General features: G+C 39.6%; 1 long non-coding RNA gene across 8 annotated transcripts in view; it reads left to right on the top strand.

Annotated features, from left to right (window-relative positions):
* LOC137203415 (uncharacterized) overlaps positions 1-27,724 on the top strand; it is a 685,692-nt gene that overhangs the window by 505,681 nt on the left and 152,287 nt on the right. For 5 of the 8 annotated variants that reach the window (XR_010933093.1, XR_010933088.1, XR_010933087.1 and 2 more), the window contains exon 7: positions 19,373-19,580. The exons of 1 other annotated variant lie outside the window; for it this stretch is intronic. This is a non-coding gene — a long non-coding RNA (uncharacterized lncRNA). Of the gene's footprint in view, positions 1-19,372; positions 19,581-20,516; positions 20,655-27,724 lie in introns of those variants that run through there. 2 more of the 8 variants (XR_010933091.1, XR_010933090.1) reach the window with 2 other exon arrangements.

The raw sequence follows: 27,724 nt of genomic DNA on the forward strand, positions 1-27,724 counted from the left end.
CAACAACATTTGTAAAGCACTTGCTCTGGCACGTAGCAAGCACTCAATAAATGGTAGCTCCCCAGAAGCTTCCGTGGAATCCTCATAATTCCATGTCCCTAGATTTCAGGAAAAATTTCACATTTGTACCACAACTTTTTTCATTTTGCTTGGGAATATGTTCTCACCTTTATAAAAAGTGTGCTTGACCCTTTAGAGCCCTCAGAGAAAATTTTTAAATGGAAGAATGTGGGTCCTTCTAAAACCAGTATTATTGGAACTCACTAAAATGTTAGGCCCATTCTTTGCTGTTCTCAATTCACCTGAATTAACATGCATGAACAATACAACTTAGCTACATCCAAATACTATCAAGTGGCACTATGCCATTAAATGACACGACATTCAGTCACCAGGAAAGAAGCGTGCTCAGTGATGAGGTGCACAGGACCCCAGGACACCCCCCCAGCCCAGCTCCACAAGGGGCTCCAGTACCTTCTACACACATTGCAGTTTCCTTCAGTGCCCTGAAGGTGAGCAGAGAGTATGTGACCATTATGCCTTCATAGAGTTTATGACTTTCCAGAGCTTTTAATACTTCCCCCAAACAGTATCCTTTGCCTCACAAATAACTCTTTTGTGAGTCGTGTCTTTTTGTTTCTCCCCCATTTTAATTGTTGATCCCCTTTTCTTTCCGAGTCCCGAGTACTCTCCTGATTTATCCATGACTGAATCTTGCACTACTCTGAAGAAAACGATGATTTGAGTAAATAGCACACATTGCTTTCATTAATATGTCACATTAAATTTAAAATCTCAAATCCAAATCAAATGTTGGATCTCTTAACATTGTTCATACTTTAGGAAAGTCTGAGGGCTGGGAATAATTTTTCTCACGGGCCACACACACACACACACACACACACACACACTGCAGCTGATTCTAATGGTTCCCAACAGTTTTTTTTTAACCTCCTCACCATCATGTATGTAGCACACTCTCATAGGTGGCATTTCTCCTCAAGGGTGGTGATTCTGGGTGGGTGAGGTCACGTGTAGTTTGAAAAATAGCTCCTCCCACCTCACCATACTGAGGATCACATTTCCAATTACATCGAGAGAATAGGATTCCTCTTGTCTGCTCTGGTGGCTTTATTGAGAAAACCTTGGCTAGAACTGTCATGCTTTGAAGTGAACCTTAATCTCCTTTGGAGATAAAGGGTCCTACTGGAAATCTCCTTTGAGGGCTTGCCCGTATAGGTACTCTCGGCAACCCTGTTCCACTCACAATTTCTCTGCTGTCATCATGCACCCACCACAGGGAGCTGTTGCTAGGTCAGTGATGTCTCCTGATGGTACCAGGAAACCTTCCCAGTGCCTCCATCCTACAGGAACAAGGAGAAGGACCGCTAGACAAGAGCTTGGGTTTTCCTTATGAAAACACAATGACCTGCAAAGAGATTTTATAGCAGACCCAGAATAAAAAGAAAAGAAAACAAACAGAAAATGTTTTCCTTATAGTCATACCATCAAGAGTTCAAATTTCCCAACAGCGAAGTCAGAAGCTTATAGAGGAAACAGAATAAAGCAAAGCTCCTTGGGAACAATTCTGAGAAGGGCTTGCTTCCTAGACGTGGGCGAGCTGTCACCTACGAGATTGGTGACATCATTCACGGCCCCCTCCTGTCCTCATCTCCACCAAGAGAAGAACAAAACTAACATTTAAAAAAAGATATATTGGTATCACTTGCCGTGTCAGGAAAGAGAGTAAAAGTGCAGGAAAAAAGGAGGAAAGAAAGTAATTGATATAGCATCCAGAGGCCTAAACAGAAACCTCATTTTTCGGGAGGGGAAGGCTCAGTCCAGCCCCGCATGTGGGATGTGGGATCTCCAGGCTAGTGAGTTTGGGGCTAGCAGCAGCTTCTCAGAGCCTGTCTTTTCAGAGCCAGCGATGCTTTCCTTCCGATAGCCTTGACTAAGCTCATTATGCTCTTTTTTTTTTAGTTAGAAGTAAAGTGCAGTATTTTACCACGAAGATGGTTTTTTTGGCTGTCCAAGTCGACCTGATCTCCTCTATTCTGAGAACTGCCAATTTCTGGAAGGTGTTTCCTTTCAGCCTGGAGTTGTAGGTACAATAGCACACAAGGGAGAAGACAGGAATAAAAAAAAAAAAATCACGCTATGTAATTATCACTGCGGCCAATGCTATGTCACTTTCTATGAACATACGCCATTAATAGAATGGTAAAAGAATAGTCATGTCCAAATATTACGTTTATGTTTTCAGCCTTCACAGGTACTAATAGTTGCCGCGGACACTATTTGACCTGGTTTTGCATTACAGCAAACTTCCATTTTTATGGAATGGATTTGGGATTATAAGGTCATTCAGTTCTTTAGCAGATATTGGTAATCAAGCCTAAGGAAACGCTGTAAGAATTAGGAAGAAATTCAAGGATGCTTTAATTTCCACCATAGAACCAGTCTCTTCTCTCAGAGGAAAATAAAACCTCTGCTTTTGGCAGAATGGTGAGAGGGGAAGACAGGCAGTGTAGAGACAAAGTTGACAGGGAAATCCGAGTGAGTTTCTTAGCATTCTGTTAGTCACATCTGGGGAAATAATGCTGCTAATCTGACACTATTGCTAATCAGAAACTTGGCAACTGGTGAGCGGAATTGTGTGTGCCTAGGGAGTTCAGCCGCCACAGGTGACCAAGTCCGTCAGACTTGTCCCCATGGCAGAGTCGGGCCAACTTGAAACAGGTAGATGGTCATGGTCACTTGCCTTATGTGAAAACAGTGTTCCATTAAATGTGATATTAATATATCCTATTTCTCCAAGAGCAGGCTCTGTCTTGCAGACTTCATCTAACTAATTCTCACGGCATCCCTGGAAAGCAGAACGTGAATGGGAAACTGATTTGTTCATGTGTGTCTGGCAAAGTTCATGATTTCCTAACAGGAAAATGTAAATTTCCCTAAGAACAACATCAACAAAAACCAACTATACTGCAAAGATAGGGAAATGTTAAGGAGGCTTTGGCAGAGGTTAGAAAGGGGAGGGGTAATAAACAATAATGGGAAATCCAAATTTCAAGAAAAAAAGTTTTGGGAAAGCCAACAGAGGGCCTTGTTGTGGGTGTGGCAGAAATCCTGAGTGCTTTGAGAGAGAGAGAATGGGCAGCCTATTCTATGACAATTCTTATACAGTTAGGCATTATTTGCACAGAAAAGTTACAGTCCCTTGAGATTTGAAGAGTCGTCCTCTGTCCTGTTTTTAATGGAAACATCTCACTATTTATTAAAAACAACCACCACCATGTAGTGGGTACTTACAAAGCGTGGCCTGATTGCATGTAGTCCCTTCAATGACTCCATAGACTTTGCATTCTCATTTTTCTCATCTAACAACACAGACACAAAATGACATTCTCAAGTCACAGGGGTGGGGAAAGTCAGGGCCAGCACTCAGGCCCACTTCTGTCTGCTGGCCAAGCCTCTGCAGGTACCCAGTGCCTGACGGTGCGTCCTCTCAGGGCAGGGGGTGCTGTAGCTAGAGAGGAAACAGGGCTTATCTTTACAGGGGCTGAATAATGAGAAAAGCTTAGATCCAAAGTTAGATTCTAAACTTTTGACTCAAAAACAGGCACTGGTGGGAGCAGAAGAATGACATGAGTGGAAAAAATTAATGTGCAATAATAATATCGTGTAACTCACGTCCGTCCCTTAATGGAAGGAAGTGTGTGAATAACAGGAGTCGTAAATGGCCACGTCATCCACGGAGGCTCCTGTCCCAGGCTGTGTCTTGGGACGTCACCCACGCGAGCCTGACCGGCAACTGACCTGGTCACCAGCATGGTCTTTGGTGGTCTCAGTCAGCCACGGGGCCACTCTCCCACCAGTGAGAGAATTTTTCTACAGACTTGCCCTGTCTGTTTCTCACAGAGCTCCGAGTTCTCCCTCTGTTGACTCATGAATTGAGTTATGATAGCCTCCGTCTGCCCAGGGCCTTGGCCCAGGCTGCTGAAGGGGCTGACTGGAGGGCACCCCACACACCCACCCGCAGTGTAGCATCCACAAGCAGCACCCCTACCCAGGTCCCCATTCAGGTTTCTCCCATCAGAATGAGCTCCTCTCCTGAGGGCAGCTCTGCCAGGAGCTTGCATGGTGGCCGTAACCTCAGGGTTTGGGTCCTGCCACCAGGCATTGGCTCAGATACTCCCTCATTTTCCTTTCTGTGCACACTCTTTACTTTAGGCCATTAGGAAAATAGAAGCTCCAGATGCCTGTTTGTGCAGGCCTTCATTTCGGGTGTGAATCCAGACGCTTACACTTGTAGCTGTGAGATTTGGGACAAGTCACTAAAAAACAAGCAACTTTCTAAGTCTTGGTTTCCTTATCTGTTATATGGGGACACCAGCAAGCTAACTGAAAAGCAACTTGAGTGGAAACTTCAGTTTATTTTTTTCCTAGCACTGGTAGGACAAAGAGATAAATAACAAGGAGTCAAGCCCAACTGGGGGGTTTCTTTTATAAGCCAACACGTCAAACTCACCTGTCCAGTCTCTTCAAGATTTAGTCTGATCTCACATGCCCCAGGGTGATTATCTCTAGTTCTATAAAATCCTTCCAGTTGTGGAGTGTTTTAGGTTAATGCAAATGCTTTCACGGAGGCTTTTTGTAATCTTCACATGGTCCTGTGAAGTAGGTAGATTTGCTTTTTTATCCCCCATTTTACAGAGAAGGGAACTGAGACTTGGAGTCTTGGGGGTGTTGTTTTTAAGCAACTTGCCCTGAACCTCACAGCTCTAAGCAGAGCCAGTCCTCTGGCTCCAGTCCTCAGTGTTTGTCCCACGGCCACAGCACTGAGGTCAGTGATGACCCACACGATGACTCTGAGGCTGAACACGATTCCGCATCTTCAAAGAGAGATTCTATCTGATCAATTCTATTGTACCAGCAAAGTGGGCTTGAAATCTGTAGAAAGATCTTTTTCAAAAATAGCAGATGCAACAATACTGGTTAAAGAACATTCCATCTTCTAAACATTCCCATTTTTAAGTCTGTGCCCCAGGCATCAACCCGAGGCGGGGGTGGGTGGTCATACATAGTCACCATTTGGAGAAAAGAATAAAAGAGCCGTCACAGAAACTTAAAAGAGCACATAGCAGGAGATGAGGGAAAACATCATACATCATAGTCCTGTCTCTGTCTCCAAGGAGCAAAGTGGAAAACAGACGCCTATGGCTTTAAGAGAAACAGTCATATTGGGAGAGTGTTACAGGTGCTAAGGAAGAGAATGTTTTTCATGCCTTGGTTCAGGGGATTCTCAAAGGCCTGGGTCTGCTTCCAACAGCACAGCCTTCAACGTGTGTGTTATCTGATATAAGTTTATTATTGGGTATAGAATGAGGTGGGGAGGAAAGTACCGCTCACTTCCAGGGGGACTTTGCTCCCCATCATGGCTCCATCACTTCATCTCTGTGGGGAGATGGTCACCCAAGGATTCAGGGTCACTGCAAAGAGCCGGCCTCTACCCTCCTTCTTCCTCAGTCCCCCCTTCCTCTCTATCACTTCCATTTGTTCCTAATTATTTTTCTGTTTTCCTTGTTTCTGAAGAAAGTACTGGGCCACCAATCACTGGCTGAGATACACTCAGGGTTTTTCTAAATTAGGCCTCATCACTGTGAACTCTCTTCTCCATTAGAAGCAAGAAATGGATCCTGAGATGGGCAGGGTCCAACCTCTCTTTGGTCCAGCTGACTCTAGTGGTGTGAAGTGGGTCCAAAAGGTGAGCACGCTGATCCAGTTCTTCTAAGGAGCTTCAGTTCTTTTCACCTGGATTTCTTGATCTTGTCAAACTTACCTACTTCCAGACATCAGGCATATTACCTGGAATGCTACACATGAGAACCTGGTGCCGTGGAGTTCCCCTTGCCTCTTCGTTCTCAGTGTGGCCCGGATCTGTGGGCTGGTTTTCCTTAGTCATGCTTATCACTAACTGTGTTCCCTTAAAGATCAGCAGTCTTATCTTAAGTGCCAAATCCAGTTTCCTCTGTCCATTTTCCATCTTCCTTGATTGACCAGATGACCCAGTTAGGAGGGTCCCATCCTGATTCTCCTCCTTCCTCTCCATATAATGCTTTTACTTCCTTGGTGGTTCCTCTTCTTTCTTCTCTCCCCTGACCATGGGTGTGGCCCTAAATTTTATCTTGGTCCTCTAACCTTCTCTTTGCCCATTATCCTTTGGTAAATTCACCACTCACTGCTTTAAGTGTCACGTCTGTGTGAATGACACTTGAATTTGTACCTGAGCCCCATAAGGCTCAGGTACAAAGAGCCCCATAAGGCTCTTCATGGTAACAGTATCAGAGGCTGCTGTCTGGCATTTGAAAATGTGAGAGTTGGAAAAAAATATTAGAGGTGGATTCCTGATTTACAGTTTTATAGATGAATCAGCTGAATGCTATAGACACTCCTGAGGTCATATCTTTTATTTATTTATTTAGAATTTTTGAATTTTATTTTATTTATTCTTTTATACAGCAGGTTCTTATTAGTCATCCATTTTATACACATCAGTGTATACATGTCAATCCCAATCTCCCAATTCATCACACTACCCCCCTGCTGCTTTCCCCCCTTGGTGTCCATACATTTGTCCTCTACATCTGTGTCTCTATTTCTGCCCTGCAAACCAGCTCATCTGTACCATTTTTCTAGGTTCCACATATATGCATTAATATACGATATATTTTTTTCTCTTTCTGAATTACTTCACTCTGTATGACAGCCTCTAGATCCAGCCACATCTCTACAAATGACCCAATTTTGTTCCTTTTTATGGCTGAGTAATATTCCATTGTATATATGTACCACATCTTCTTTATCCACTCATCTGTCGATGGGCATCTAGGGTGCTTCCATGACCTGACTATTGTAAATAGTGTGGCGATGAACATTGGGGTGCATGTGTCTTTTTGAATTATGGTTTTCTCTGGGTATATGCCCAGTAGTTGGATTGCTGGGTCATATGGTAATTCTATTTTTAGTTTTTTAAGGAACTTCCATACTGTTCTCCATAGTGGCTGTATCAATTTATATTTCCACCAACAGTGCAAGAGGGTTCCATTTTCTCCACACCCTCTCCAGCATTTGTTGTTTGTAGAATTTCTAACTGGTGTGAGGTGGTACCTCATTGTAGTTTTGATTTGCACTTCTCTAATAATTAGTGATATTGAGCAGCTTTTCATGTGTTTCTTGGCCATCTGTATGTCTTCCTTGGAGAAATGTCTATCTAGGCCTTCTGCCCATTTTTTGATTGGGTCGTTTGTTTTTTTAATATTGAGCTGCATGAGCTGTTTATATATTTTGGAGATGAATCCTTTGTCTGCTGATTCATTTGCAAATATTTTCTCCCATTCTGAGGGTTGTCTTTTCGTTTTGTTTGTAGTTTCCTTTGCTTTGCAAAAGATTTTAACTTTCATTAGGTCCCATTTGTTTATTTTTGTTTTTATTTCCATTACTCTAGGAGGTGAATCAAAAAAGATCTTGCTATGATTTATGTCAAAGAGTGTTCTACCTATGTTTTCCTCTAAGAGGTTTATAGTGTCTGGCCTTAAATTTAGGTCTTTAATCCATTTTGAGTTTATTTTTGTGTATGGTGTTAGGGAGTGTTCTAATTTCATTCTTTTACATGTAGCTGTCCAGTTTTCCCAGCACCACTTATTGAAGAGACTGTCTTTTCTCCACTGTATATCCTTGCCTCCTTTGTCATAGATTAGTTGACCATAGGTGCCTGAGTTTATCTCTGGGCTTTCTATCCTGTTCCATTGATCTACATTTCTGTTTTCTGTGCCAGTATCATACTGTCTTGATTACTGTAGCTTTGTAATATAGTCTGAAGTCAGGGAGTCTGATTTCTCCAGCTCTGTTTTTTTCCCTCAAGACTGCTTTTGTTATTCAGGGTCTTCTGTGTCTCCATACAAATTTGAAGATTTTTTGCTCTAGTTCTATAAAAAATGCCATTGGTAATTTGATAGAGATTGCATTGAATCTGTAGATTGGGTAGTATAGTCATGTTCACAATATTGATTTTTCCAATCCAAGAACATGGTATATCTCTCCATCTGTTTGTGTCACCTTTAATTTCTTTCATCAGTGTCTTCTGGTTTTCTGCATACAAGTCTTTTGTCTCCCCAGGTAGGTTTATTCCTAGGCATTTTATTATTTTTCGTTGCAAGGGTAAATGGGAGTGTTTCCTTAATTTTTTCTTTCACATTTTTCATCATTAGTGTATAGAAATGCAAGAGATTTCTGTGCATTAATTTTGTAACCTGCAACTTTACCAAATTCATTGATTAGCTCTTATAGTTTTCTGGTGGCATCTTTAGGATTCTCTATGTAGAGCATCATATCATCTGCAAACAGTGACAGTTTTACTTCTTCTTTTCCAATTTGTATTCCTCTTATTTCTTTTCCTTCTCTGATTGCTGTGGCTAGGACTTCCAAAAGTATGTTGAATAATAGTGGTGAGAGTGGACATCCTTATCTTGTTCCTGATCTTAGGGGAAATATTTTCAGTTTTTCACCATTGAGAATGATGTTTGCTGTGGGTTTGTCATATATGGCCTTTATTATGTTGAGGTAGGTTCCCTCTATGCCCACTTTCTGGAGAGTTTTTATCATAAATGAGTGTTGAATTTTGTCAAATGCTTTTTATGCATCTGTTGAGATGATCCTATGGTTTTTATTCTTCAATTTGTTAATATGGTGTATCACATTGATTGATTTGCATATATTGAAGAATCCTTGCATTCCTGGGATAAATCCCACTTGATCATGGGGTATGATCCTTTTAATATGTTGTTGGATTCTAATTGCTAATATTTTGTTGAGGATTTTTGCATTTATATTCATCAGTGCTATTGGTCTGTAATTTTCTTTTTTTGTAGTATCTTTGTCTGGTTTAGGTATCAGGGTGATGGTGGTCTCATAGAATGAGTTTGGGAGTGTTCCTTCCTCTGCAATTTTTTGGAAGAGTTTGAGAAGGATGGGTGTTAGCTCTTCTCTAAATGTTTGATAGAATTCACCTATGAAGCCATCTAGTCCTGGACTTTAGTTTGTTGGAAAATTTTTAATCACAGTTTCAATTTCATTACTTGTGATTGGTCTGCTCATATTTTCTATTTCTTCCTGGTTCAGTCTTGGAGGGTTATAACTTCCTAAGAATTTGTCCATTTTATTGGCATAGAGTTGCTTGTAGTAGTCTCTTTGGATGCTTTGTATTTCTGTGGTGTCTGTTGTAACTTCTCCTTTTCATTTCTAATTTTATTGATTTGAGTCCTCTCCCTCTTTTTCTTGATGAGTCTGGCTAATGGTTTATCAATTTTGTTTATCTTCTCAAAGAACTGGCTTTTAGTTTTATTGACCTTTGCTATCGTTTTCTTTGTTTCTATTTCATTGATTTCTGCTCTGGTCTTTATGATTTCTTTCCTTCTACTAACTTTGGGTTTTGTTTGTTCTTCTTTCTCTAGTTCCTTTAGGTGTAAAGTTAGATTGTTTATTTGAGATTTTTCTTGTTTCTTGAGGTAGGCTTGTATTGCTATAAACTTCCCCATTAGAACTGCTTTTGCTGCATCCCATAGGTTTTGTATCATCGTGTTTTCATTGTAATTTTTCTGCAAGTATTTTCTGATATCCTCTTTGATTTCTTCAGTGATCTCTTGGTTATTTAGTAATGTATTCTCTAGCCTCCATGCATCTGTGTTTTTCCATCTTTTTCCCTGTAATTGATTTCTAATCTCGTGGCGTTGTGGTCAGAAAAGATGCTTGATATGATTTCAGTTTTCTTAAATTTACTGAGTTTTGATTTGTGACCCAAGATGTGATCTGTCCTAGAGAATGTTCCATGTGCACTTGAGAAGAAAGTGTTATTTGCTGTTTTTGGATGGAATGTCCTATAAATATCAATTAAATCTATCTTGTCTATTGTGTCATTGAAAGCTTGTGTTTCCTTATTAATTTTCTGGTTGGATGACCTGTGCATTGGTGTAAGTGAGGTGTTAAAGTCCCCCACTATTATTGTGTTACTGTCAATTTCCTTTTTTATAGCTGTTAGCAGTTGCCTTATGTATTGAGGTGCTCCTATGTTGGGTGCATATATATTTATAATTGTTATATCTTCTTCTGGGATTGATCCCTTGGTCATTATGTAGTGTCCTTCCTTGTCTCTTGTAACATTCTTTAGTTTAAAGTCTATTTTATCTTATATGAGTATTGCTACTCCAGCTTTTTTTTGATTTCTATTTGCATGGAATACCTTTTTCTATCCCCTCACTTTCAGTCTGTATGTGTCCCTAGGTCTGAAGTGGGTCTCTTGTAGACAGCATATATATGGGTCTTGTTTTTGTATCCATTCAGTGAGCCTGTGTCTTTTGGTTGGAGCATTTAATCCATTTACATTTAAGGTAGTTATCGATATGTATATTCCTATTTCCATTTTCTTAATTGTTATGGGTTTGTTTTTGTAGATCCTTTTCTTCTCTTTTGTTTCCCACTTAGAGAATTTCCTCTAGCATTTGTTGTAGAGCTGGTTTGGTGGTGCTGAATTCTCTTAGCTTTTGCTTGTCTGTAAAGCTTTTGATTTCTCTTTTGAATCTGAATGAGATCCTCCTGGGTAGAGTAATCTTGGTTGTAGGTTCTTCCTTTTCATCACTTTATTTTATTTTATTTTTTTTGCGGTACGCAGGTCTCTCACTGTTGTGGCCTCTCTCATTGCGGAGCACAGGCTCCGGACGTGCAGGCTCAGCGGCCATGGCTTATGGGCCCAGCCACTCCACGGCATGTGGGATCTGCCCAGACCGGGGCATGAACCCTTGTCCCCTGCATCAGCAGGAGGACTCTCAACCAGTGCGCCACCAGGGAAGCCCCTCTAGAAGTTTTTTGTTTTTTTGTTTTTGTTTTTGGTGGTATGTGGGCCTCTCACTGTTGTGGCCTCTCCCGTTGTGGAGCACAGGCTCCAGACGCACAGGCTCAGCGGCCATGGCTCACGGGCCCAGCTGCTCCGCGGCATGTGGAATCTTCCCGGACCGGGGCATGAACCCGTGTCCCCTGCATCAGCAGGCGGACTCTCAACCACTGTGCCACCAGGGAAGCCCACACTTTCATCACTTTAATTGTGTCATGCCACTCCCTTCTGGCTTGTAGAGTTTCTGCTGAGAAATCAGCTGTTAAACTTATGGGAGCTTCCTTGTATGTTATTTGTCGTTTTTCCCTTGTTGCTTCCAATAATTTTTCTTTGTCTTTAATTTTTGTCAGTTTGATTACTATATGTCTCGGTGGGTTTCTCCTTGGGTTTCTCCTGCCTGGGACTCTCTGCACTTCCTGGACTTGGGTGTCTATTTCCTTTCCCATGTTAGGGAAGTTTTCAACTATAGTCTCTTGAAATATTTTCTCAGGTCCTTTCTCTCTCACTTCTCCTTCTGGGACTCCTATAATGCGAATGTTATTGCATTTAATGTTGTCCCAGAGGTTTCTTAAGCTGTATTCATTTCTTTTCATTCTTTTTTCTTTATTCTGTTCCGTGGCAGTGAATTCCACCCTTCTGTCTTCCAGGTCACTTATACATTCTTCTGCCTCAGCTATTCTGCTATTGATTCCTTCTAGTGTATTTTTAATTTCAGTTTTTGTATTGTTCATCTCTGTTAGTTTGTTCTTTAATTCTTCTAGGTGTTTGTTCTTTAATTCTTCTAGGTCTTTGTTAAACATTTCTTGCATCTTCTGTATCTTTGCCTCCATTCTTTTTCTGAGGCCCTGGATCACCTTCACTATCATTATTCTGAATTCTTTTTCTGGAAGGTTGCCTATCTCCACTCCATTTAGTTGTTTTTCTGGGGTTTTATCTTTTTCCTTCATCTGGTATATAGCTCTCTGCCTTTTCATCTTGTCTATCTTTCTGTGAATGTGGTTTTTGTTCCACAGGCTGCAGGATTGTAGTTCTTTTTGCTTCTGCTCGGTCATATCTTTTAATTGAGGTGGAGACCATAGCAATTTGCCCTAGCCTGCTTTCCCTCCTGTCTTCTATCACTTCACATGTGCACTAACCCACCTGGGCTACGTAAGCTGCTCCTTTGTCCTGACCCCACGCTCATAATTTTTCACATTGTTTCTTTCCTGAAATGCACACTCCTCCTTCCCCCTCCTTCATCTATAAAAACCCTACCTCTAATTCAGCACACCTGAAATATTGGTGTTTCTCTCCCATTTCCTCAATAAAAGTCCCAATTGATCAAACTAGTGCACAATGGCCAGGAGAGCCAGACTCTAATGGACAAGCATCCTCAGAGGTCTCTGTGGGACCTGCCCATAGCTTTAAGGGAACAAAGGCAATGAACCCCCCACCTTTATTCTTTCCACTACCTACTTCTCCATCACCAATACTTAGTAAAATCCAAAATATCTTTAAATGACTACATGTCAAAAAGTTAAGTGTTGTGTGGGAGGGAATTCAATGAAAACTTTTAAAACCATTAAAAAAAAAACAAACCCACTCCTTTCTCCAAAAAAAGTCCAAAATATCTGTTGATAATTTAAAAGGCACAGCAAAGATTTTGACCCTATTTAACTTCCTTAGACAATGACTTATTTTAGGCATTAGAAAAGTTTTGGTTCAAAGGACAACTATTTTTATCAACAACATGAGTCACTCTTTCTTACCATTTATTTTATCTGCCTCCCACTTTCTCCCTTACACACTCATACAGCTGGAATATTACAGTTTCCCAATTCTCTTTTATTCTGGTCAAATTTTGGTTAGAATTTAATGTTAAATGTAAGTATGCCATAAGCATTTTTATATTTGTTTTAATTTTGAATTTTTCTTGTCATTAGAATATGTCGAAGAAACAACAGTGGGAAACGGGTTTATGCTGAAGAATAGCTTTGCATGGGTACTAATAAATACCCCACAAATGAAGTTCTACTTTTAATTTTTTGTTAATCATCAGTGTTATTGGACAAAGATACTAGTGGCACACTAATTTTAGGTCTCTTAAAACTAAATCTTTGCTTAGTCTACTGAGCTGCTTTGTTAGTGGTCCAAGAAAATCCATATTTAGTGGGAATTTGAATACTTGCATTTAACTCTTTACACAGTGGGTTACAAAACTATCTTGACATTAGTGAAATTACACAGTCCCCACACTCAAGCCCCAGTGATACCATGTCTGGCCAAGAAGCTGTATTGGGAGAGGAGAGCAAAGAGAATGAGGCCACACTCTGAGCTTAATACTAAGACAAATCAGTTACATTTCACTCCACTGAGTCTTTCTTTGCTTGCAAATGAAAGCATGGTCTGTATCCAAACTCTACCTTCCCTATACCCTAGTTCATGGATCCTCAACCTTTCCAAAGTGGAGAGTCCAGTGTCTGAGCCCTGTTTTAAATGAGATAATGTATGACAAGTACTTGGTCACTAGTGTATCACTGAGATCCAGAAAGTGGCAACACTTATTCCCATTATTTACCCTGAGGGTTCTATGAATCCCTCTGAGGCCCTGAAAATGGATGTTGTTTGAGGTCTCATGACACTGAAAATTGATCAGTCTGTCTTCCTTTTCACTTTGTGTTTCACCTTCATTGCACTTGTCATGATTTTAATGCCAACTATCTCTGAAGCTTGGGAAATCCAGATATCTGCATGGCCAGGAAATCATAGCTTGGACCTAGTCCCTTAAAATCTGCCTCCTTTGCTAAACTTTAAGTTCCATTTAGGGCTGGGACCCTTTGGCCTTGCTCCCTCATTGATTCCTAGTCCCAAGGAATAGTTCTGGCACATAGTAGGCACTCAGCATTAATACAGGCTCCTGATCCAGGCCCTGTCTTCTCAGTCCTCTGATTTCTGCTATAAATACAGCTGTTCTCATGGAATTGATACCACCTGACTCATTCTCCTCTAGGTCATGGAAGGCCCTTCATTGTGGGACAGTGGTTTGGTTAAGACTGAGTTTCCCTCCTACACGGTACCGCATGGGAGACACTGGAGCGCCTGCTCTTTTGTGTGCTCAAAAACACATTCTTTGCACATAGGGGATAGTCAAGCTGCTTAGGTAGCACAGAACCCTCTGGAATGAGGAAGTTCTGTAAACAACCATCTCATCTCACAGTGTTTAGTAAACATCTGCAAACACTAACAGCTACTAGTTAGTGTCTTGAAATGCATTGTGTAGCCTGGGGTTATTTTTACTTTTTTTAAGTAATGGAGAGCTTCTAGGATCATTTTAATTGACTTTTCCATTTTTCATCTGTACCTAACCACAGGCAAAAGGGAGCCAACAGTCCCTTTATGAAACATTTGTTGCCAAATACCACTGGGTCTTTTTGATTGTATGGTGCACACCCATTGTAAATTATGCTGATTGTTATACCTAATAGAGGAACAAGTAAGACTCTGGCTCTGAAGCTTGGGAAAACCCTATTTTCAGAACAGACGGGAAACCACAGCCTGGGCTTTGATTGATGTTGAACTTTATTCTCACCTTCCTGCCCCCCTTCCTCACCTTCTACTCCCCCACCTTCAAACACACCTTGAGCGTAAGTGATAGGAAGAGAGCTTCAGTAAAAGTGGGAAGCTATTTTCCCAGTAGTCATTTGGAAATCATAAAATCTAGAAGTGGGAAATGATGTAGAGTTCTATTATTTCATCCAATTCCTTCATTTAACAGAGAAAGAAAGTGGAGCCCGGAATGGGTATGTGATGAGGCAGAACGAGGACCGGAATCCTGAGGGCCGAGTTAGAATTCTCTAGACAAAGCCTGAATAAGGGGCCACCCCTGCTCTGGATTTACTGTACACCTTTAGGCTCATGTGGAGCAGAATCGACACTGAGAAATAGTTAATGGTTCTTTTGTATACTTTGATCTAAAAGCTGCCCAACCTCTAAGGCATATTTTAAAAGTAGAAGTAAAGAGGGAGAAAGAGGTGATAGGTACTTAATTTAGATGTTGGATGTAGCTTCTTAGTTGTACCAGAATTCCTCTTGATTTTATTCAGCTAAGTGAAGACCAAATTACCATCATGGGTGATTTTTATGAAGGGTTGAATGACTTAATTAGCTTGGCTTTTATAGTAGCCTGAAGAGATCCATCCCCACTGACTCCTGTGTTTCGACAAAGCTCAAACACTGTTGTAGATCAAAGGGAAGATGACATGAAATCTGGACATATCAAGGGTGCTACACTGAGAGCCTCCTGTAAATGGGTAATTGAGGAACTGTTTCCAGGCTGGACTCCTGACCCCAGAGGCTGTAACATCAAGGACAGAGATAACCACAGTCTGGGGTGTCCGAGCCCTGGCTGCTGGGAGAAACGGATCCTCATCCACACACCCCTGAGTATATGATCGTCCTGGCAACAATTCAGAATATCAGCTAACTGCCATGCCTCTTGTAAACGTGTCCTTCAGAAAGGAGCCTTCCTTCATGCCAAAGTCTTTATTGCTTTCAAAGTCTCAGGCTTCCTTCAAAATCAACATTCTCCTTATTTATTATTGACATTAATATCAACCACACCAAAGCTATCAAAGCCAAAGTTGTTAATCTTGCTAACGCCAATTTAAGCCGATATTGGTTACAAATAATGTTTCATCTAATATTGTGTGTAGTTGAATTCAAAGCTGATGACCTTGGTTAAAATATCAGCTGTGGGGCTTCCCTCGTGGCGCAGTGGTTGGGAGTCCGCCTGCCGATGCAGCGGACGCGGGTTCGTGCCCCGGTCCGGGAGGGTCCCCCGTGCCGCGGAGCGGCTGCGCCCGTGGGCCATGGCTGCTGGGCCTGCGCATCCGGAGCCTGTTGCTCCGCGGCGGGAGAGGCCACAGCGGTGAGAGGCGCGTACCGCAAAAAAAAAAAAAAAAAAAAAAAAATCAGCTGTGGACCCTTGGAAATGACATAGTTTTTCAGTCTCCTTATAAAATGAGAATAATAACACCTATTCTGTGAGGCTTTTGCTTCTTAATGATTTCACTGGTAATGTATTCATCGCAGGAAACAATTTTTGTAGAGCAATGTACATTATGTTTTAAGAAATAGAAGTAAAATTAGGTGCAATGGCAATTAAACTTACAATTTCAAAATTTAAACTAGAATTAGTCATTTGAGAAACTTACCCTTTACCCATATTTGAAATTTATAGTTTCTAATCAGAAGAAACTAAAATTTTTTTCTTTTGAAAAAAATCTCAGACTCTAAAGGAGTTCTAAAAGGCTGACTCTTCACACATAGTGCTCTTGAAGTAATCAAAGAAACAATATGTTTATTTTTTAGGTGACTAGATAGATGTTCATGTAAAAATTTCAAGTAGTTCTGACCCTATGAATTCTAAATTCTTGGGATTATTTATTACTTTGGCTCCTTTCTTTAAAATTTACTAAGTTTTATTATAATCATGATCAGGATTTTTCCAGGGGGACCTGAGACCTGTAAACATCTCACAATCACGCTTAAATGCTACATGAATGGATTATGTAAAAACTTGTAGAAGAATCAGTTTTTCTTGAAATTTTCCTAGGGGGAAAGGCTATGAAGAAAGAACTTTATCAAGTGCTAAGAGAGAATACATATTCAGACCTTCTCTGTACATAAAAGGTTTGCTCTGAAATCTTAAGAAATCATCAAAAAAAAGGACATTCAGATCTGTTGTTATTGAAAGATTTTGTAGGAAAATCATAAATGTCTCATTTCTGTAGCACTTAAGTTTTGCCCTCCAAAAAGACCAAACAGATTTGTTACAGAGAGTCACACAGCAATTTGTGAATCTTTGAACATGTCTGTTTAATGGAGAAAATAGTAGAACATTCATGGATGTACAGTGGTGCTATCTATTAAATCAATGGATTTTACAAAGTAGGCACAGGAACCTTTCTGGTTTCAGCTCGTAGAGGTCAAGGTCTCCACCACAATTCTGACATAGAACCTAATATATAAAGAGAAGCTTTCACAGCTTGCTTCAGTGTGGCTTCCTGGTCTACCAAGCAGCCTCTGCTACCTGGTTCATAGCCCACATCAGATCTGAAGGGCACGGATGCAGGTCTACTTGGAGTCTAATGGATAGTGTGTCCTCTCTTGTGAGAGAAGGGGAATGTTGGTCAACCTGTCAAAAAATTTCTTCCCAGATTTGAAAGACAAAGATTTTCCTCCTGAACAGAATATATGTCAATTACAGAAGATATCAGGACTGCATCTCAGTCCTCCAAGCCCGCTGGTTAGTTTTCAATTTCCTACCTTTAAAAAAGATAGAATAGGAGAAGAAAGAGGAGAACTGGCTCTAAAACTGTCAAGAGAGCGTAAAAAACCCTCAAAATCACAGTATAGTTTTTCTTTTGTTTTTAAAATTAGGAAACATATGACACTGTGTAAAGAGGCCTTATGTACAATTACTCGCTCTCCTTATCTCTAGTAAGAGTACTATTTTGCAATAAGAGAAACTCAAGTATTCAGGGACAAACAGATTCAAGGTCACATAGCATTGGATGCATGATGCAAGATACTGGAATAGCATTCCAATGATGGTGACATTTCCAGTTATCTCTGTGCAATGTATAACTGGTTTCTTCAGGCCTCAGCAGCCTGGTACATAAAATAGAGACACATTACACAGGGTTGCCAGATAAACTACAGGACATCCAGTTACATTTGAGTTTCAGATAAACAACAAATAATTTTTAATATAAGGGTGTCCATGCAATATTTGGGATATACTGATGCTAAAAAATTAATTGTTTATTTGAAATTCTAATTTAATGGGATGTCTTGCATTTTTATTTTCTAAATTACCACATTAGATGTAAATAATTGTATTTCTTTGGTTCTGTTTTCATCAGTTATTGAAGAATCTCTAATCTCTCTTTAAAAAAATTGGAAGAACGATCCATAGAGAAAGAACAGTCTTTTCAACAAATGGTACAAATAAAAAAACAAATACCCCAAATTTAAAGATGAGCAAAAGATTTGAATAGACATTTCACCAAAAGTATATATACAAATGACCATAATCCCATGAAAAGACGCTCAACATCATTAGCTATTTGGGAGATGCAAACCAAAACCACAATGAGATATTACTTCACACAACTAGGATGCCTAAAATAAATGACAGATGATAGCAAACGTTCATAGAATGTAGAAAACTTGCAGCTGTTATTCTTGGCTAGTGATAATATAAAATGGTGCAGCCACCTTGGAAAACTTTCCCTCAAAGTGTTGAACGTATAGTTACCATTTTGCAATTCCACTCATAGATATATATCCAGAGAATTGAAAACATGTTTGCACAGAAACTTGTACATGAAACTTGTACAACATTATTTATAATAGCCCCGAAGTTGAAGCATCTGAAATGGTCATCAACTGATGAATAAACAAAATGTGGCATATCCATACATATTGCCATGTTATATGGCAATAAGAAAGAGTGAAGTATTGATATACACTGCAATGTGGATGAGCCTTAAAAACATCATGTTAAGTGAAAGAAGCATGTGATAGAAGATCACACATGTGTGATCCATTTATATAAAAGACAGAATGTATATTAGAGGTTTCCAGGGGATGGGGATAGGAGAAATGAGAAATGACTGCAAATGACATGAGATTCCTTTCGGGGTGATAGAAATGTTCTCAAGTGAGATAGTGATAAGAGTTGCACATCTCTGTGATTATATTAAAAACCAATGAATTGTATATTTTTAAAGGGTGAATTGTATGGTATGTGACATATATCATAATGTTATATATGTTATAAAATATATATGAATATGCTTTTTTTTCGCAAAGAGAAACACAAAATGAATAAACCAAAAACTAATGAAATTGTAAAGCACAGACAGTGAGAGGGAATGAGGTAAAAGGGATAGGAAAGAGAATGAGACTTCTCTAACTTTTAAATAATGATTTTACTTTGACCATGCTAATGTTTTATATATTCAAAAATAAAATTAAATAATAAAGGTAGGAAAATATGAAAATTGACTACAAAGAGAAACAAATGAACCTAATTATATCAATCTGATAATTAAAATATTCAGAAGAAAATAGGAATTGATCCAAACAACTACTCTGACAATGGATATAGAACAAGACGAATTGCAAAAAACTGATGCCCAGGAGCACCAATATCTTCACTGTGGGAGAAGGGATATATTAGGTTGAACCATTTGAAATTGCTGACATTCAATAGTTCTTAACCCCCCAAAGGAAATTTTATTTTATTTCTTATTTCTTTTTTATTTTTTAAGATTTTTATTGGAGTATAGTTGATTTACAATGTTGTGTTAGTTTCAGGTGTACAACAAAGTGAATCAGTTATACATATACATATATTCACTCCTTTTTTTTTTTTAGATTCTTTTCCCTTATAGGCCATTACAGAGTACTGAGTTCCTGAGTTCAGGAAGACGTCACAGATAAGACGATGAAAGTGGACCTTGATGGTAGGGGAGGAAGGTGGTGTTGGTGACGGTGTGGTGGTGGATGGCTGGAGGATATTTCTCGGGTTGAAAGGAGGAGGAAGAGCTTCGCAGCCCATGAAGTGGCATGAAGAAAGCATAAGGTACGTTTAGAGAACTAGAAATGGGCCAGGGCATGAGCAGTGCAGTGGGACGTGGCAGACATGGCTGTGGACGGGCAAACTGGGGTCAGCTCACCAAGGGCTTTGGGTGCCGTACCCAGAAGGGACAGCTGAGGTTTCTAACAGGGAGTGGTGTGATCCGCATTGGTTTTGATAAAGATTACTCAAGGAAAACCTGAAAAATGATGAATGGGATGGTGGGCAGACTAGAAACAGAGAAGTCAGGCATCTGTTAAAACAACGCAGGGGGATAGGTGGTCCAGGGAGGAGAGGAGGAGAAGCTCAGTTATAGGTAACAATTCAAACAAGGTAGTAAATTATGGTTGAGAGGCAGATCTGAGCTGGGATGGAGGCCTTGCCCCTTACTGGCTGAAGGACTCCATTTCTCTGTGTTTCCATTTCCTTGTGTGTGAAATGGTGTTCTGAATACCTCACAGGATGGCTGTGGAAGTAAATGAGATAATAAATTAAGTACCTAGCACTGAGCAGGCAGTTTGCAATTTAAGGATCTTTTCCTTGTCCTAAGAGACCCAAGGCATGAGAACATCCATTTTAACACATTGGGTGGGCTTGGGGCTCTTCTCTCACTGTTAACTGTGTCTTTTTAGATGCCTTTGTTCAATAAGTTTCCATTGAGCATCTACTACATTCTAGGCAATGTCACTAGGCCTGGCCCTGTGGCTCCAGGATCCCCTGAGAATTGAGGACTTCTGTTTGCTGTGGGCTCAGAAATCAGAGGGCTCATCGTGTTGTTTGTGTAAATGAATGTGTGAGTGAACATAAAGTAAGTGAGGGCCTCAAGGCCTGTCCTATCATGTAATCATGTAGAGAGACTTTATGTTTGGCTTTGGGACTTTATGCTGCTCAGAGCATTTTCCCCTGGACTGCTGGGTTCTCACACGTCTTTCAACTTACCAGAGGACCCCGTAGACATGGGAGACCTTACTTCTGCACAGATGGTGGGACCATGCTGGGAGCACTGCTGAGCACAGCAGAGGACACTGGCTCACCCTGCAGCATTATCCTAAGAAGAATGTCCTGCAAGCAGAAGGTATTGGGAACTAGATTGTTAGTCAAAGAGCTGTGGAATCCACTCTTGGAGATGCCTGGAATAAGAGACGTTCTCCCAGGCTGGCTTACATACTGTAGCCATTTGTCATAAGAGAGAGGGATGGCCCACCCAATTCCCCTGCCCCTGCCCCCCTGTGAGTCCGCGCCGTCTTCCGCCTTTGTGGGGAGATTGTGGCATGCATCTCCACAATGCATTACATCATCTCCCAAAGGCAAGGGCCACTCGTCAGTTTTTGCTGGCTAAGACCTCAGGGCAGGACTTGGTGTTCTTGATATAGAACATCTGTCTGGGGAGGCACAGTTGGGAAAGAATGAGGGATTTTCTGGGAGCCCGACTGGCTCACTGAGCAAAGGCCAGGAGGCATTTGGTGAAGTAGTGAGAAGGCTGTGATATGTAAACATGATGTGGGTGTGTTTCTCAGGAGTGACTGGGAGTCTACAGAAAGGGATCACAGGCCTCCCTTCTCCTCAGGCACAGAGAGCAAGAAGGAGCTTTGTAACACATGTATGTTCATTTGTTTGATTCCGTGGATAAAGAGATATTCTTACCCTGGAGATATGAATCAGTATCCATGGATATCATCTTTTTCCCTTCACAGTTGCTATTTGTACAAAATCACTCTTTTTATAGATAGTTCCCTCCCATCAAATGCCCCAATGTCCTGAATTCAGTTTATCTATGGAATATTTTCCCAAACATGCCGATAGCAACACAAAAAGTAAATAAGCCCCCTTTTGGCTATCTGTATTTCTGTGGAGATGGAGGAGTTGTATAACAGAGTACTATTCTCTAAAAGCAAAAAAAAAAAAAAAAAAAAAAAAGCACACATAGTATGAAACAGTATATTCCAACTAACCTGGCTGATGAGTTTGACAGAAGCTTGTAGGAAACAAGTCAGAGGATAAGAGCTAAAACTCAGAGGAAAAGGTTAATAAAGAACTTACTTGGGACTTCTCTGGTGGTCCAGCAGTAAAGAATCCTCCTTGCAATGCAGGAGACACGGGTTCGATCCCTGGTCAGGGAAATAAGATCCCACATGCCACGGGGCAAGTAAGCCCATGTGCCACAACTACTGAGCTTGTACATCTCAACTAGAGCCTGCATGCCACAAACTACAGAGCCCAAGCGCTCTGTAACCCGCACACCACAACTATAGACCCACGCTCCCTGGAGCTGCGTGCCACAACTAGAGAAGAGAAAACCTGCTGCCACAACTAGAGAGAAGCCCACGCACCACAACAAAGAGCCCATGTCCTGCAACGAAAGATCCTGCATACCTCAACAAAGATCCCACGTTCCGCAACTAAGACCTGATGCGGCGAAAAATAATAATAATAAAGTAAACAAATAAATAATAAATAAATCTTTAAAAAAGAAAACTAACACATTATTATTTTTAAAAAAATGTAAATGGCCATTTATCAGAAATTCTGTCCATTAGAGTTGGAAAATCTCTGACTGTTGGTGCTCACTGGCTGGGAAAAGAGAATAGAGGGTACAAGGAAGGCAGTTGGAAAAGGTTCTTCTTCCCTCCCAGGACCTCCTGAGGTAAGAGATGGAACTTATTTGAAGGTACAGTGGATTTTTTTCCCTGAAGCTCCCCAACTACAAGGTCGACGTGAAAAGTATATATGCTGCCTCTATATGCACAAAAGCGCATGTGAAGGGTGTGGTCACTCTAGGTGCCTCAGGACAGCTGACCACACCTAACCATCTTTCAAGAAGTGATTCAGATGAAAGCCCTTCTTCTGACTCCTCTCCTTGGCACCCACACCAGGTAGAATCTATCCCTTTGTGTCCCCACTTTACTCCATATATTCACACAACTTTTATCCCACCTATAATTCTGACTCCCATGTAATTCTGGTCGGGGATTGTCTGAGTTCTTTGTGTAACCATGCGTCTAACACAGACCCTGCTACATAATCAAGGATGCAAGTTGAATAAATTAATTTATGTATATGCAATATACTCTCTCCATTTATACATTCATATACAAATAGAAAAGTATATCATATGTTAGCGATGTAAGGAAACATAAGCTGTACATGAGATATGTTTGTGCTTATGTTTTGAAAATAGAGTCAAAGACATACTTTAAATCATTGTTTCTCAAGAAAATATTACGATTCAACTAATATGGAATAGGTGTTTTATTTTGACACTCTCCAGATGATTCAAATGTGCTGCCAGGATTACACTGCTTTAAGAGGAGAAAGGTTTATTTGGGGAAAGTCAAATTTATCCATTTTTTTCTTTTATGTTTAGAGATTTCTATATCTCAAAACATCTGCCTGCACCAAAGCTGTAAAGATTTCCTCCTGTTATTTTTTTTCCTGGAAGTTTTATAGTTTGGCATTTACATTTAGATCTATGATCCATTTCAAATTCATTTTTCTATATGATGTGAGGTTGGGGCCCACGCTCATTTACATACAATGATTTACATTCAATCAGTTCCGTCCACTTGAAGTGTACAATGGGTTTTGACAAACTTATATACCCACGTAACCACCACCACCACAATCAAGATGCAGAACATTTCCATCAATATTCTCTCTTTCCATTGAATTACACAGGCACCTTTTTCAGAAGTCAATTGACCATACATGTGGATCCACTTTTGGACATACTATTATGTTCCATTAATCTATGTGTCCATTTTAGCACTCATGGTACATTGTCTTGATTATATGAGTTTTACAGTAAGATTTGAAATCGGTCTTCAGATATTGTTGGGTTTTTTCCAAAATTGTTTTGACTATTCTGTTTCTTTGAATTTCTGTATACATTTTATTTGATTTTTAAATTTATTTATTTATTTTTGGCTGCATTGGGTCTTCGTTGCTGCGTGCGGGCTTTCTCTAGTTGCCTCAAGCAGGGGTTACTCTTCATTGTGGTGTGTGGGCTTCTCACTGCGGTGGCTTCTCTTGTTGCAGAGCATGGGATCTAGGTTGGCGGGCTTCAGTAGTAGTGGCTTGCAGGCTCTAGAGCGCAGGCTCAGTAGTTATGGCACACGGGCTTAGTTGCTCTGCGGCATGTGGGATCTTCCCGGACCAGGGCTCGAACCCGTGTCCCCTACATTAGCAGGCAGATTCTTAACCACTGTGCCACCAAGGAAGTCCCTGTATACATTTTAGAATCAGCTTGTATTATGGTTGGGGTTGCATTGAATTTATGAATGAAGTTCAGAAGAATTGATATCTTAACACTATTAAGTCTTCTTATCCATGAACATGATATGTTTCTTCATTTATTTAGGTCTTCTTTAATTTATCTAAGTAACATTTGGTAGTTTTCAGTGTATAAGTCTTCCCTGCCTTTCATTAAGTTTATTCTTAAGCATTTTATGGGTACTATTATAAATGAAATTGACTTGTTTTAAATAAACTTTTTAGTTTGAGATAATTGCAAATTCACATGCAACAGTAAGAAATAATACAGAGAGATCCCATGTACCCTTTACCTAAGTTTCTCTTAATGGTAACATCTTGGAAAACTATAGTACAACATTACAATCAGGCTATTGACATAGATTCAGTCAAGATACAGAAGATGTCACCAAAGAATCCTTCAGGTTGCCCTTTTATAGCTGTACTGATTTCTCTTCTGTCTTTATCCACTCCTTAACCCCTGACAGTAATTAATCTGTTCCCCATTTCTATAACTTTGTTACTTTAGGAATGTTATATAAATGGAAAATTAAGTATGTAACGTTTGGGGATTGGCTTTTTTTCACTCAGCATAATGCTTTAGAGATTCATTCAGGTTGTTGTATCAATAGTTTGTTCCTTTCATTACTGAGAAACATTCCATGGTATGGATTTAATGGTTTGTTTAACAATTCACTCATTGAGGAGCATCTGGGTTATTTCCAATTTGGGGCTATTACAAATAAAGCTGCTATAAACATTCATGTACAGGTTTTTGTGTGGACATAAGCCTTTATTTCTCTGGGATAAATGCTCAGGAGTGCAATTGCTGGGTTGTATGTTTCAGTTTTTTTTTTTTTTAAACTGACAATCTATTTTCCAGAGTGACCATTTTACATTTCCACCAGAAATGAATGAGTGATCCCCATTCTCTGCATTCTCGCCAGCATTTGGTGTTTCACTTTTTAAACATTTTTATCCATTCTGATATGTGTATTAGTGATATCTCATTATAGTTTAATTTGCAGTTCTCTGTTGGCAAATGATGCCATCTGTATATCCTTTTCTGTGAAATGTCTCTACATAGTTTTTGCCCATTTTCTACTTGGATTTGTTTGATTTTTTTAACTGCTGAATTTTGAGAATTTAAAAATATTTTCTAAATACTAGTCTTTTGTCAGATATGTGGTTTGCAAAGTTTTTCTTCCAGTCTGTCCCTTGTCTTTTCATCCTCTGAAGAGAGTCTTTCACAGAGCAAAATTTTTATATTTTGATATGATCTAACTTAATTTTTCTTTTATGGATCATATTTTTGGCATTGAGTCTAAGAACTCTGCCTAGCCCTAGATCCCCAAGAGCTTCTCCTATTTTTTTCCTGAGTTGGTAGATTTATGTTTTGCTTTTAAGCCTGTGATTGAGATTGTGTTAATTTTCTGTCTAAGGTGAAGACTTAGGTCAAAGTTAATTTTTTTGCCTATGTCCAATTGTTCCAGCACCATTTATTGAAAAGCTATCTTTCCTCCATTGAATTGCTTTTGCACCTTTGTCAAAAATCAGTTGGGTACATTTGTGGGGATTAATTTGGGGGTTCTCTGTTCTGTCCCATTGATCTATGTGTCGATTCCTCCACCGATACCATAGTCTTTATTAGTATAACTATATAATAAGCTTGAAATAGAGTGGACTGAATTCTCCCACTTTATTCTTCTTTTCAAAATTATTTTAGCTCTTCTAATTCCTTTGCCCTCAATATAAATTTTATGATTTTAGGTCTTACATTGAAATCTTTAATCCATTTTGAGTTAACTTTTGTATATAGTGTAAGATAGTGATCTAGCTTCATTCTTTTGCATGTGGCTGTCCAATTTCCCTGACACTATTTATTGAAGAAATTATTCTTTTCCCTATTTTATGGTCTTTGCTCCTTTGTCATAAATTACTTGGTCATATGTATGTGGGTTTATTTCTGAGCTGTCAATTCTGTTCCATTGATCTGTGTATCTGTTTCTGTGCCAGTACCATACCGTTTTGATTACTATAGCTTTATAGTATAGTTTGAAATCAGGGAGCCTGATACCTACAGCTTTATTTTTCTTTCTCAAGGGTATTTTGGCTACTTGGGATCTTTGGTGGTTCCATACAAATTTTAAAATTATTTGTTCTAGTTCTGTGACATATGCCATTGGAATTATGATAGAAATTGCATTAAATCTGAAGATTGCTTTGTGGAATATGAAAATTATAACAATATTAATTCTTCCAATCCATGAACATGGAATAACTTTCTATTTATTTCTGTCTTCTTTGATTTCTTTCCTTAATGTCTTATGGTTTTCTCTGTAAGGTCTTTCCTCTCATTGATTAAATTTATTCCTAGGTATTTTATTCTTTTTGATGCAATTATAAATGGGATTTTTTTTCTTAATTTCTCTGATAGTTTGTTATTAGTGTATAGAAATGCCACAGATTTCTGTATATTTATTTTGTATCCTGTGACTTTACTGAATTTATTAGTTCTATTCTTTTTTTTTTTTTTTTTTTTGGCGGTATGTGGGCCTCTCACTGTTGTGGCCTCTCCCATTGCAGAGCACAGGCTCTGGACGTGCAGGCTCAGTGGCCATGGCTCATGGGCCCAGCCGCTCTGCGGCACGTGGAATCTTCCTGGACCAGGGCATGAACCCACGTCCCCTGCATCGGTAGGCGGACTCTCAACCACTGCACCACCAGGGGAGCCCTAATTATTAGTTCTATTCTTATAAATTTTGAAGTGGGGGCTTAGATGATTGATTTGAGACCTATCCTCTTTTATAATCATGTATTTAGTGCTATAAATTTCACTCTCGGCACTGCTTTAGGAGTGTCCCACAAGTTTTATCATGTTGTATTTTTGTTTTCATTCAACTGAAAGTATTTTTTAATTTATCTTGAAACTTCCTCTTTGATCCATGGATTATTTAGGGTTATTTATATTAGCATTTTTTAATTCCCAAGTGTTTGGACATTTTCCTGTTATCTTTCTGTTATTAATTAATAGCTTGATTCCATTGTGGTCAGAGAACACAGTCTTTATAAATTCAACTCTTCTAAATTTTTTGAGTTTTGTTTTATGCCCACGGAATCGTCTGTCTGTTACTTAGGGACTTGAAAAGAATGTGTATTTTGCTGCTGGGTGGTATTCTATAAATGTCAATTAGATCCTGTTGCTTGATGGTGTTGTTGACTTCTTTTATATTCTTGCTAATTTTCTGTCTAGTAGTTCTATCAATTGTTGAGAGAGAAAGAAATGTTAAAGTCTCCAACTATAACTGTGGACTTGTCTATTTCTCCTTTCTGTTTTATTGGTTTTTGCTTCACATATTTTGCAGCTCTGTTGTTTGGTGCACACACACTTAGGATTGCTATGTCTTCTTGATGAACTGATTCTTCCATCCTTGCATAATGCCCCTCTCTATCTCTGGTAATGTTCTTTGTTCTGAAGTCTACTTTATCTGATAGTAATATAGCCACTTCTGCTTTCCTTTGATTAGCATTTGCATGGTTTATCTTATTTCACTTTCAACCCCACTGTATCATTATATTTAAAATGAGTTTCTTGTAGACAGCATAGAGTTGGGTTACATTTAAAAATTTTCTACACAGTAATCAATATCTAATACAATTGACATAATATCAGTGTTTCCACCTTCCAAACCTAAAATAAAGCCACATGACTCTGCAGAACAAGTAGGCGACTTTGGAGCATATGCTCAGTACGTGAACTTCACTACAGAACATCTACCAAATCCCTCTGGATTCCTCTCTTAATAAAAGAGATACTTTCTCAAGGCCCCCTAAGACACATAATGAAAATATCTTAGGTATAACCTAGTTATCATAATGTAGACGGCTGGTCCAAGGGATCA

The sequence above is a fragment of the Pseudorca crassidens genome, chromosome 12 (genome assembly GCF_039906515.1).
Source record: "Pseudorca crassidens isolate mPseCra1 chromosome 12, mPseCra1.hap1, whole genome shotgun sequence".
NCBI lineage: Eukaryota > Metazoa > Chordata > Mammalia > Artiodactyla > Delphinidae > Pseudorca > Pseudorca crassidens.